This window comes from Nymphaea colorata, chromosome 5, assembly GCF_008831285.2.
Source record: "Nymphaea colorata isolate Beijing-Zhang1983 chromosome 5, ASM883128v2, whole genome shotgun sequence".
Taxonomy (NCBI): Eukaryota; Viridiplantae; Streptophyta; class Magnoliopsida; order Nymphaeales; family Nymphaeaceae; genus Nymphaea; species Nymphaea colorata.
In genome coordinates, this window is record NC_045142.1 from 8,710,759 (window position 1) to 8,724,732 (window position 13,974).

The following is a 13,974-nucleotide window of genomic DNA, read 5'->3' on the forward strand; positions in this document are numbered from 1 at the left end:
TGTAGGCATGTTCAGTACCATCTTCAATCAACCATATTCAAAGCTGCATTTTGGTTTCTAGATTCTTTTTATGGGTTAAAATGGCAAAATATTTTGACAAGTTAAGACATGATAGGAAGGTGCCGGTAGTTTTTTTTTTGTGTTGATCAACAACAATTTAGGCCTCTTTTGCAATTATCTCCAAATCATCTAAGTGGGCACCATCAAATTTCTTTTCTTTTTTGCATTTTTTATTTTCTCATAAGATTTCAAAAATAATAGGTGGTTTCACGAAAGATCGGAAAAAGTTCACATAACACGTCCAAGAAATTCCCCGTCTCCCCCTTGGAGAATCAAATAAGATAATTGCAATCCTCTTTTATAGACGTAATTCCTTTTTTTGTTATTAAAGTATAATTGATTGTCCCAAAAAAATTATAGTCACTTTAGTTTTTAGTTTTAAGAGTTTTCATATGTTGTTGCCTCAAGGGGACTAGCATAACTGGTCGAGTAAGGGGGCGGGTAAAAGACACATTACCTGTTTGATTCCTGTGAGTGCTATTCTCCTAAACCGTACAAGATGGAATGAAGACACTTAAGTTGAAGGGTGTATCATATCTCACTCAGTTGCCAACACAACATAGGACCCCAAAGACGGAGGTGGGGGGAATGAAGGGAACTTTCAATATTTTTCGAGTGGTGGGTTGTTAATCTCATGTTCACTTTGAAGGAACTTTCAGATGTTCCCAAATCGGCATATTTCATGATTTTTAGTAGTTGGTTGATAATTCTTCAAAAGAATCGGCTTCCACCCAATCCCTTGTCATAATGATATAAGGTCTACTTTCGATAATTTAACATGTGCCCCTGCAGCGTTTCAACTTTTGCATCAGTTATCCTCTTTTACAATGTAAAAAGGTTGACGTCCCAAGAATTAGGAATAGGAACGGACCACATACCAGCCCACATGGACTGTTGCACCAACCTTTCCTTAGGTATGAAAAGACTGTCTTCTCAGTCTTGTCAAAGTGTCTTCTCAATCTTGTCAAAGTGTATGCTAGTCATTATCCATTCACTGATAGATGCGACGATCAATTACTCATTTTCATGTTTTGAATTTTTTTAACAATTAAAATTACTGAAAGATAAATATCTTCAAAAATAAAAATTTATAACTATATTCGACCACCCTCATGAAAAATTTCTGGCGCCACTCCCTGATACATGAAAACATCATTTCAGCTACCGATCAATATTACAATTTTGTCAACAAGCTTCCTCCATCTCATTCCATATATTCATATTAAAGCATTTGCCCATTAAAGTATGAGACAAAAGCTTCAGGTTTACGACAACAGCAGAAGCGTGGGCTAAGTTTGTTTTCACGTGTTGTTCGCATCCCCAAAATTTTGGTTGGTTTTGGAATACTATAGAAAAATGAGGTTTTATTTTGAAATAGGAAAGGAAGGGGCTCACCCATCGGTACGAGGATCGACCGTTTTCGACGCTTTTACCGGGGGTAATCAATCCAAGGGCTATGTTCATCATGGATGCATTTCGTTTTAATTTAAACATCCTTTTGATTCTATATGCGGTGTATAAAATATTGAAAGTTTGATGTTTCAATCTTTTGAAAAGATTGTTGAAGAGTTGCTTGAAAATGTGAAATGTTTTGGAAAAAAATAGAATTAGTAAATATAATTTGAAAAACTTGTGAAACCATTTTGAAATCACTTCAATTTTCTCTTAAGACTTTTAGTAGGTTTGAGATTTTGCTCTAATTCGGTTACTACCTAGTTAGAGATTCATCTCATATTGTTTAAGTTCTTTTGGAGATGTGCTTGTGATCATAAGTGAAATAAAGTGGGTGAGAATGCATAAATACATTGATCCTATATGATTGGAAAGAAAAATCATTCATTCCCACCATAACATTCATCTAACAGCATTCATACCATAACATTCATATAAGATTACTTGGTTTGTGGTCTTAATGAAGTTGGTAAATAAAAAAATATGTTAAAAAGAATATAAGAGATAAAACACTCTTATGAAAAGAAAGAGAGAGAGATAGAGAAAGTCATGCATATATGTGTACATACCATCACATATACACATATATGGAAGCTTAAGAGGAAAAGATATATTGGTTTGAAGAAAAAGAAATGTTTTAGAGGAAAAAAATATATATATACACGTATATATGGGTATGTATGAGAAATTTTGTTAGGGGAGATATTTGTCTTGAAAAGAGGAATAAAATATTCGAAAGAGAGGAAATAGAACACATATGCATACGCATTCATGCATATGTGGAAGTTTGTAAAATGGAAAGTGAAAGCATAGAGAGAGAAAGATGGAGGAGGATTATCTTGTGCGCATGAATGTATGTAACATGTATATACATACATGCCTTCACAAGATTAGAAATCAATGAATAACTTAAAATTTTCAACTTCAAGTTTAATGTAGACTGGAGGGGAGCTTCGACTCATGCAAGAATCTAAGCTAAATCCCTAAGGCCGTATTAAAAGATTTTTTTGAAAATGTTTTGGAGAATATGATTATATATAAACATAGAATGTTATTACTTAGTTTGCCACGAGGGATATATCTCTTCAACCATTGGGGTATGAAAGAAAAACAAACAATATAATGAAGCACTCATTAGGGTTCCTAATAGGGTGATTAGGAAGGAAACTTATACGCAATGACATGAGAATGCATTTTTAACATGTACATATTTGTGAAGGTTTTCCCGAGTTGAACAAGTTCCAACCTCAAAAATTAATATGAAGATAAAAATGAAGAACACCAAGCCACACTCTCATTCTCATCATACATTCACGTATAAATGAAAAACCAAGAAACTATGCATGGGTGATATATAGACAATATTCAAGGAAAGAAAGAGAGAGATAGAGAGAGAGAGAGAGATAGAGAGAGAGAGTGATGGGAAGAGAAAGATTCAACTAGAAATGAGAGCATAATGTAACTATGAAATGAATGATCATCTCATCTTTCAATGCTCCCGGTGCATTTGATCATAACCTCTTGTCTCTAAGAAGAGATTGAGTGCTATCTTCTTTGGTAATGTGGAGATAAAGATGATAAGAAAATGAAGAAAGAAGACAATGCTACATTCAATAAAAGAAAAAACATGATTCAATCATGAAATGAAAGATAATCTCATCTTTCCATGCTCCCAGTGCACTTGAGCATAACCTTTTGTCTCTAAAAAGAGGTTGAGTGCTATCTCCTTTGGCTATGGGGAGATGATGATGAGAAAAAAATAAAGAAAGAAAGACAATGCTATATTCAATAAAAGAGAAAACATGATTCAATCATGAAATGAAAGTTCATCTCATCTTTCTATGCTTCCAGTGCACTTGAGCATAGCCTCTTGTCTTTAAAAAGAGGTTGAGTACTATCTCCTTTAGCCATGGAGAGATGATGATGAGAAGAAAATAAAGAAAGAAAGACAATGCTATATTCAATAAAAGAAAAAACATGATTCAAACATGAAATGAAAGATCACATATTTCTATACTTTTGGTGCACTTGAGCATAGCCTTTTGTCTCTAAAAAGAGGTTGAATGCTATCTCGTTTGGCCATGGGTAGATGATGACGAGAAGAGAAAATGAAAACAACAACAAGACTATATTAAAAAAAAAGAAATAGTAATAATAATAAGAACATAATAAAAACATAATAATAATAAGAACATATATGAAGAGAAAGAACAGCAACAAGAATACTTGAAAGAGCATGACTTAATCATAAAATAAAATGTCATCTCATCTTCTCATGCTCCCAGTGCACTTGAGCATAGTCTCTTGTTGAGTGCTATCTCATTCGACCATGGGGAGATGAAGATGAGAAGAGAAAGAAGAGAGAAATGAGAGTGATGATGATTACATACCTCCAATGAGAAATGACCTAAGAAAGACGAACACCTTCACTTAAGATTCCCTTGCATGAAGCTCAAAGTTGATGCCTCCAAGAGAGTTGTAACTTGCTCTAAGTTGGAGAGGAAAATAGAAAGAGGAAGAGGGAGAGAGAGAAAGCTCAAGAGAAACCCTAAGTCTTCAAGTGAGAATACTCTAGGATTTCTCCCAAGGGTCACTCTTGCCCCAGAGGGGGGGGGGGGGGGGAGTAGGGGTATTTATAAAGGATTTTGGAGCACATGCTACTGCAACAGCACATGCGCACACAGTCGTGCGACACCTTATCGCTAGATTGCGTGCGCGTTATAGCTCGATCGTGCGCGCATGCGTTTCACGACGTGTGACTGCGCGTCACGGGATGTGCAAAAATGCAATTTTTAAAAATAAAATCTTATACAATTTGAGATGAAAAGAGAAAGAATAGAGAAATGAGAGGGATGATGATTACATGCTTCTAATGAGAAATAACCTAAGGAAGATGAACACCTTCACTTGAAGATCCCCTTGAGTGAAGTTCAAAGATGATGCCTCCAAGAGAGTTGTAACTTGCTCCAAGTTGGAGAGGAAAATAGAAAGAGGAAGAGATAGAGAGAGAGAGCTCTAGAGAAACTCTAAGTTTTCAAATGAGAATACTCTAGGGTTTCTCCCAAGGGCCACTCTTGGCCAAGAGGGGGAGAGGGGAGTGTGGGGTATTTATATAGGATTTTGGAGCCAAAACCCAAATTTTAAAGTTTTTTGAATTTTATAACATTTTCATCCGAATTTCACATAATTTTGAATTACTTTGAAAAAAAAAAGGTTTAAAATGAGTTTTGATTGGCCATTTGACCTCTAAAAACATTTTCAGAAATGGGCTAGGCCTTTACCCACTTAAAAAGACCAAAACCGCCCTTTAGAAGGAGGTTTTTCGTCAAAAAGAAAGGGTGAAAGGGGAAGACGACAGTACCCGGACCCACAGCGTCGGGCGCCCGCACGTGCTCTTCACGACACGCGGTTGAGCGACTGTGTGTCACGCAACTGCGCGTCTCGAGATGCACAAAAATGCAATTTTTTAAAATGAAATCTTATAAATTTAATAAAATGAAATAAAAATTTTGTTAAAAAAACATTTTTTTAATTAAAATATTAAAATATGAGTTTTTTAAAAATGAGCGCTCGACTCCTTTTCGAGACGCTCTGGACTCGTTTTAAATTCAATTTTGGTTTAGTCTATCGCCACCGTGTTCTAGCACGCGGCCAAGATTCAAAAACATATTTTGGAGTGAGAATGAGGCCTTAAAACAAAGGAAAGGTCCGCACATGCACGATGCTCAAATTGTGTCGTTTCGACCACGCTTCGAATTTTGGGTCTGAAATGCTCGATTTGGATTTGAACTTGGGTGGTAGATCTATTATGAATCTTCAAATTTTTTTTTTTTTAAATTTGGGGTGATTACAAATGCCCCTCTTTGTTGCTTAGCTGGTGTTAGCCGTGCTTAGTGACAAAGATAAGCACCACAAATTTTTGAAACAAAATTTTTTGCAGAATGATGTTTTAGGCTTATCCCCTCACCCCAATGGGTTGTTTTAGCTTCAATTGCAGGTTTAACCCCTTACCTACAGGGCTTTGTCGTTTTCAAATTCAGGTATAACCCCCCTGAATGGGTAGCCTTGACTTGCATCACAAGTTGAACCCTTTAACTGTGTGGGTTGCTTTGGCTTGTAGCACATGTTTAACCCCTTTACCTGCATGGGTTGCTTCAGCTAGCATTGCAGGTTTAGCCCCTTGCCTGCATGGATTTTTCTCATATTACAGGTTTAACCCTTTACCTGCACGGGTTGCTCTCAAGCCGGCGATAATAATGAAAAGATGCCTTAGTGTAATTATCATGTTTTACGACTGGAAAAAATCTAGATTGAATAGTAGATGTGGAAACACAAATATTTGACATTAATTGGAAAATGAATACAAGAGAACTAGGCATAAAATTTCTTGAGGTCAAGGGCATTAACAGGATCGGCAAACTCCACCCCATCAGCGTTAATCAGTCGGTATGAATTACATGTAAGACTTCCTTAATAACGTACGATCCTTCCCAGTTTGGTGCCCACTTGCCTCGTGGTCGTCCTCTGAGGTATACCACTGACCGTAGAACTAAGTCATTTACTTTGTACTGCCTCTCGATAACTGACTTGGCAAATTGTTTGGCCACCCTTTGGCGATAAACTTCAGCATGTTCAGTCGCTTTTATCCTCCTTTTATCTAGCAAATCGAGCTGCATTAGCATTTTCTGCTGATATTGATTTAGAGGAAGTTCGATAAGAGAAGTGAACTTTAAAGCTGGTTTTAGCACATGTAATGACAAAACTACTTCCGTTCCATAGACTAGTTCTGCTGGAATAGCATTAGTTGGAGTTCTTATAGTAGTGCGATATGCCCATAGAGCGTTATGCATCTTTTTATGCCAATCTCTTTTAGTTTCCACTGTTCGTTCCAAGATGTGGATCAGGATTTTATTGGTAGCCTCTGCTTGTCCATTGCCTTGGAGATAATAAGGAGCTGAAAAATGATACGTGATGCGGTACTTGCTGCACAACTGCCTCATCTTTTCATTCTTGAAATGAGTCCCGTTGTCAAATATTATATCATGAGGGACTCCAAATCTGCAAAGAAGATTTTTGTGAATGAAGGACACTACATGACGTCCTTCCATTGTTCTGAGTGTGACAACTTCTACCCATTTGGTGATATAGTATGTCACAGCAAGAAAATACTTATGGCCATTAGAAGCTGCTGAGGATATCGGTCTGACTACGTCAAAGGCCCACATTGAAAATAGCCAATGAGATGTCACAGAATGCAATTGAGAGGTTGGAGCATGGATCATTATATCATGCAGTTGGCATTCTTTGCATCTTTTGATGAATTGGTGACAATCTTTTTGCATAGCAGGTCAAGAATATCCTACCCGAATTATATGTTTGGTGAGAATTTGATAACTAACATGGCCCCCATAGTCTCTTCGATGTGATTCTGTGATGACTTCCTTTGCCTCATCTTCATCAAGGCACCAAGAATATTCAGTGCTAAATCCACGTCTGTATAATACCCTTGCAAGAATAAAGTACCTCACTGACATACGTTGGATTGTTTTCTGTTCATGTTTGGGCATTTCAGTCGAGAATTCTCCGCTTTCAATGTACCTTTTGATGTCATGGTACCAAGGCGTATTCCTCTCTTGGATATGATGAACATGAATCGCTATTTCAAAGGCAAGATATTCCAATCTTCCAATCTCAAAAGAACGAATAGCTTCATTGGTTCGAAAAGTGATGGTGGATCTTAAGCTCCTAAGGCCATCCGTAATAGGGTTACCTTCTCTTTTTATGTAAGCTAGTTGTACTTCTTCAAACTGACGGATTAAGGAGGTAGTGGTCTCTTGATATGGCACCAACTTTTCGTCTTTGACTTGCCATTATCCATTCACTTGGTTTATAATAAGCTGAAAGTCGCCATAGGTATGCGTTTTTTTTACTTGAAAACTCAATAAAGAGCGAAGTCCTTGTATGAGGGCTTCATATTCAGTCATGTTATGAGTACATGAAAAATTAAGTTTCAAAGAGTACATGATCATTTCATCTTCTAGAGTGATGAGTAAGATGCTTATGCCTGCTCCCATCACATTTCTAGGCCCATTAAAGTACATCTTTCATATCGGAACCGTCTCCAATCTTAGTACATGTTCATCTGGAAACTCATCATTCATTCTGATTTCTTCGTACTGAGGGAAGTCTGCTAGTTGATCCGTAATTGCTTGTCTTTTGATTGACTTCTGAGACACATATTCAAAATCATATTGCATTAGCATAACTTGCTATTGGGCGACGCGTCCATTAAGGAAGGGCTGTTTCAAGATATACTTGAGAGGATTAAGCTTAGAGAGGATCTTGACTTCACAAGCTAGTAAATAATGTCTCAGCTTCTGACACATCCAAACCAATGCTAAACAAGTTTTTTGGATTGGAGAGTACTTCTTTTCGTACTGGACAAAAGTCTTGCTAATGTAATAGATTGTATGTTCGATGCGACTTCCTTCCTCATATTGTGCCAGAAAACCGCCAACATGCTGACTCATTCACTATGATATAAAGCAACAATGGTCTACCCAACACTGGGGGTTTTAGAATTGGGGAATTCAGAACGTATTTCTTGATCTTTTCAAATGATTGTTGGTATTCGAAACCCCATTCAAACTTGACGTTTTTCCTTAGTAGCTGGTTGAATGGTTCGCATCTCATGGTCAGATTAGAAATCAATCGTCTGATGGACTGGATTCATCCTTGCAAGCTTCGTAATTCGTTGACATTGGTAGATGGTGGCATTTTGGAGATTGCTTTAGCATTGGTATGATCCATTTTGATCCGCTTCTTACTGACCATGAAACCCAAGAGCTTGCCTGACTCAACCCCAAACACACATTATTGAGGATTCAAACGAAGCTTGTACTGTAAAAATCTCTCGAATACTTGGGCAAGAGTTTCAATGTGACACTCTCTCGTCTTGGATTTGATCAATATGTCATCGATGTATGCATCTATGATTTTATGCATTTGGTCATGGAAGATGGCAACCACGGCTCTTTGATAAGTTGCTCCAGCATTCTTTAACCCAAACGGCATTACCGTGTAACAAAAAGTGCCCAGGGTGTAGTAAAAGCTGTTTTAGGTTGATCTTTGACTGCTAATTTGATTTGGTTATATCCAGAATATCAATCCGTGAAGGAGAACATGGCATGACCTGCAGTACTGTCCACCAACAAATCAATATTTGGAAGTGGATAACCATCCTTCGGCGTGGCTTTGTTTAAGTCTCGAAAGTCGATATATAATCTGACTTTACCATTTTTCTTGAAGACCACCATGATGTTTGCCAACCATTCGGGGTAATCGATGACACAAATAAATTTTGCCTTTAATAGGTCTTCTAATCCTTATTTTACTGGGCTTTCTAGTCGAGGAACAAACTTCTGCAGCTTTTGCTTAATCTGCTTGCAATTAGGATTTAAGGGCAAACGATGTTCGACCAACTGAGGGTCTAAGCCTGACATATCTTCATAAGTCCAAGCAAAAACTTCTTGGTTACTTATAAGAAAGTCCACCAATCTTTTCTTCTCATCCACTGACAAACTGGTGCCAATTTGAAGAATTTTAGGATGTTTACTGGTTCAAATATTAATCTCTTCAATTGGACCATTAACCAAGGATGAGGGATGTTCTTGTTTCTGAATCTAAGTGAATTCTGATAATTCTGACTCAGAAATTGTCATAGGTTTCATTTTACCCACTACTTGTTTGACAAATGCTTTCTGGGGAGACTTCCAAGAAAAAAGAAGAAATTGAGACATGTTGACATCTGACATCCTGTAAAGAAGATGATGAATGAAAGAATTGGACGAAATAATAATTGACAACAAAAGATTACTTGCATTGCATAAAAAAAGCTCTTAGTTCAATGAATACTATCAGCCTACAAGATATTCTTCAAATTTCTTCATGATATCCCAGTCCTTTGGTATTCATCTGAAAAGGGATGCTAATCGGCTATGAAATGCCATCTTCATTTTTCCTGAGGCCAGTGAATGACGGTAGCCACTTTTTAGAAGCAACTGAAAATCCTTAGGGTTTTTCATGAAATGAACATACAAAGGGCATTTTTGGTGACTTGCATGATTGCTTGAAATGGTATGGGCACTCCTCGATGATTCACCTATCTCCATTTTCTGCATGCATTCTTCCAAAGGTTTGTCCTTTGCTGTTCTTATGCTAGGTACATCCACCGAATTAATTGGCCTAGGGAGCATTGATTGCATTAACCTTTCGGTCGGATCCTCAGCACGTATGGTGATCACCGATGGGCTAGAATTCCATTTGAGGCACTGATGAAGAGTGGATGAGATTCCTCATATTTGGTGGATCCGAGGTCATCCCAAAAGTAAGTTATATGATGGTAGCACATCCACCACATGGAATACAATGCAATGGCTGGTGTTTTCAATAATCACATTCATGTCCATGACACCTTTGCTGTTCATGCCTCGACCATCATATCCATAGAACTTGATATCATCAGAGCGATATTTGTCTTCATGAAACCCCAATGTTTTGGCCGTGAGATCAGGACAAATATTTAAGCCACTTCCCCCATCGATCAATACATGTGGCACAATGATCTCATTAACCTAGACGATGATGTGAAGAGCATCTGCATGGTAATATCCTCATTTCGAGAGGTCTTTTTTTGAAAAGGTAATTGACTGTTCCTTGGAGGGTCGAATCCAATCTCCTTCAACCATACGCTCTTCTAAGGGGAGAACCTCACCCAAGTAGCACAAATCTTCGTTCAAAGAGTCATCTAAGGATTTATCATCACCGCTTTGTAGGATAAAAGTCTTTGGGATTATGAGAAGTTTTCCAAGTGAACTTCTCATCTTGCTGCTCATCATAGCAATAAAGCCTAGAGGTTTTTTACCTCGATTTGTCATCATGACTTTATGTGAACTACTTCTATCACAAAATCGGATGTGCTCATGCAGATGATATGGTAGTGGAGTGTCTGTGGTGATCATGGCCACCGCCGCCTTCCCGTGGTCAGGAAATGGATTCCTGAACACCTTAGGGATGCTATCATTGCCAATCTTGAGATCCTTGTTCATGAAGTCTTGGATAATGTTGTTAAGGACAAAACAGTCCTCAGTGTCATGACCAGGGGCTCGATGAAACTTACATAGTTTTTCTTTATTTCATCCCATCATTTTCGAAGGCTCAGATACTTTTGGCAAGACGATAGTTCCTTTGGTGAGGAGGTATTCCAAGATCTTTTCATGGGACTGACTGAGAGTAGTGAATTTCTGGTCATAGCCCCAACCTGGGTGCTTGTTTTTCCTTTCATCGTCGCCTTTAGAAAACTGCATGTTCTTCTTGAGACTGACTTCTTTGTCTTGCTTATAATAATTGCCATGGTCCTTCTAATGCCAACATTGGCTATAAAGTGCGCAGGTAACTGTGCCTTTTCTCATTTCTTTCTATCTTTTTTGTACTTAGGGGCAATAATTCCATCAAAATCTATTTCCTCAATCCCTTCTTCTATCGAGTTTGCTTGTTAAATCAACTCAGCAAAAGTCTTGATCGGGGTGTTGCGGATGAGACTTTTCAAGGGCTAGAAAAGATTTTTTCTGATGAGTGACAAGGCTTGTGTCTCAGAAATGAGCTCCTTCATCTTGTTGCATTGAATTCTCTATTTTTGAATGAATTCTCGAGCCTTTTCTCCCTGTTTCTGACGAAGACTGCAAATAGTACTGAAGGTTGGAGCCATGGGAGCATTTTGATCAAATCTTTCGACAAACATGTTAATCAATTTGTCAAATTTTTTCAGCTCAACTGGATTGACATTTTCTTTGTACCATTGTGCGACAATGCCTTCAAGACTTCTTGAAAAATATCGAAACAAAGTTCTATTATTTGCGCGAATTTTGTAGCAATCATTGAAAAAAGTTGAAAGATGAACGTGTAGGTGAGTGGTTCCATCATATATGAAGACTGTTCTGGGCAAGCCTTTCACGTCTTCGTCCCCTTCAGTGCCAAGGTAGTAGTCCTCACATGAGTATGAACGTTTTTCCTTCTCCCTAAGCTCAAGATTGTTCATTCTTTTCTCCACTTCATAGAATCTGCGCTTAGTCGGACTTTCATTTCACTTGATTCAACCAATTTTGGCTTGGTCTTTTTCTTTTTGCCCTTGATCTCCTTTATTTTTTCTACAGAACTTTCACTGTTCGATCTACTATTGGGGATGTACTTCTTGGTCTTTTTGCCTCTTTTGATAGGCTTTCTTTTCTTCTGGGTTTCTCTTCCAAACTTCTAGTGGTGACAGGGTTAGGTGAGCTGCTTTCCTCCATAATTTCTTTTCCCTTCTTGTTTCTCTTTGTTGTCTTTTTCTTATAGAGAGGAAACAACTCGGGTTTTTCCTCCTCACTAGTTGTTGAATCTGAACCCATATGACCTTCATCTCAGTTTGTAGGAGAAGATTTGTTGTTTGTCTTCTTTCTTTTCTGCTTAGCAGCCTTTTCATTTTCTGGTTCTGGAGTAACCATCATGGCCTTTTGCTCTTCTTGCTCTTTCATGAATAGTTCCATGAACAAATGGAACATATGGTAACCTTCTGGCTCGATTGCTGGAAGGTCAAGTATTTTTGGCCGGAGTTCAGAAGATGACGCCTCATTCTGAAGAGTCTGCTTAGCTTGCGATCTAGTTTCAACCATCTTGTTGGCTTTCAAGTATTCAGCTTGACACAAGAGAATGGAAGTTATTGGAGGGAAATGATGACAGAATGAAGGTTCATATCGCATTAAAAGTTTCAAAGTTACATAAAAAAAAAACACTAATAAAGATGATGATGACTGAAGACGACATAAGGAGTATAAAGTTTGACAACATAAACTTTTTAGGGAAGAATGGATGGTGGTCGGTTGGCATCCCACCTTCTCTCGGAATATTCATTCTTTACCACTTGGCCTGCAAACCAAGTGTAAGATATCTGCGCCTTCCATTCTTGTCGGGCTACTACAAACAATGCCGCCCATTGAGGAGAACTGAGGCCGAATTCAAGAATTGCTCTAATTGGTGTATGAACGAAAACCATCTTTTGCCTCTGAGAGAACTGTCTCATGCATCTATTAGCACAATAATAAGTTATGAAATAGGGGCCCAAGAGTGTAGTACGCCTATGAGGATGGTGAGTGTAACGAGGTGGACTCTCACAACGATCATAATAGTCCCAAATGATCTCATCTCTATCCAAGCGTTCGATCAGACGACGGTATGATTCTAAGACTGTCAATGCTCCATCAGTGTTTCTGAGTAGACACTGGCTTGAGGTCCCACATGCTTGAGGAACCACAATTGTAAAACATACGTGCATCCTTCTATGAAGTCAATATCTCCAATGGTGAAACGGGTGAGTCCTCGGTAGAGAAAGACTAAGGCTGTCATTGCTACTAACAAGTGACGAGTGCCACTATGCCCCCATACCCAAAAAAATTAGGCAATACAAACATCTAGGAGGTCGCTTCCATTGGTGAAAACGGTCACTCTTACTGTGCAAAGCACCATACAATGTTTGTTCCTTTTTATGGCTTTTCGAGGCAAAGTGGAAGGTTCAACTTAGGCTCCAAATTCTTCATACAAATTTTTCAAGTTAATGCTTTGGCTCTCATGGTTTTCTACTAGAGGCCAAGTTTTTCGTCCAGTAAAATGGGCTATAAGGTCATTTGCATTGACCTTGGTTGGGTTCATAAGGAATTGTTTTTCCAATGGATCATTTGCATCACAAGTTGGGGTAGAGAGGTCTAGTATTTCGATGAATTTATCTAGTAATATTGTCATTTCTCCTTATGGAAACAAAAAAAAGGAGGTCCACACTTGGTGATTACATGTACTAAATTTCCATCAACTGACTGCATTCCTCCGACTGCCACTGTCTCTAGCCCACATTATTTAAAGTAAGAAGAAAACATCCGAGAGAAAGTGGGATGCCAAGACCGATACCATTCGGGAGTCAAAAGATTAGTCTCAAAAGAGATGTAAGTAGACCGTTCGGGTCCTTCCCCAAAAATGATGTGATCATATGGAAAGGTGACGCCACGTTGGAAAGAATACATCTTGAAGGATGACTCTAAAAGGATAAAGATTGAATTAGTGAAAAGAGTGACTAGGTTGACCAAAACAACATGAAGTAGAAGTATGCAATGAGGTTGTAAAATATAACACAAGGTTTTATGCACATCCATATGTCATTTGAAATAATTTTCGTAGAAAGTAGGTATAAGTACCTAATTGAGATAATTTTGTGTCACGATAATCCAATGTCAAGTTATGCTTATATACTTTAGCCAAAAGGCTTAGTACTAGCATAGATTTTTCCTTAGGCAACTAAGGGTAAAGTTCGTCAACTTCTTCTTGATCACTCGTCGATATATACTATAAATTACCACTCATGGTACTAACGAGGGGGCT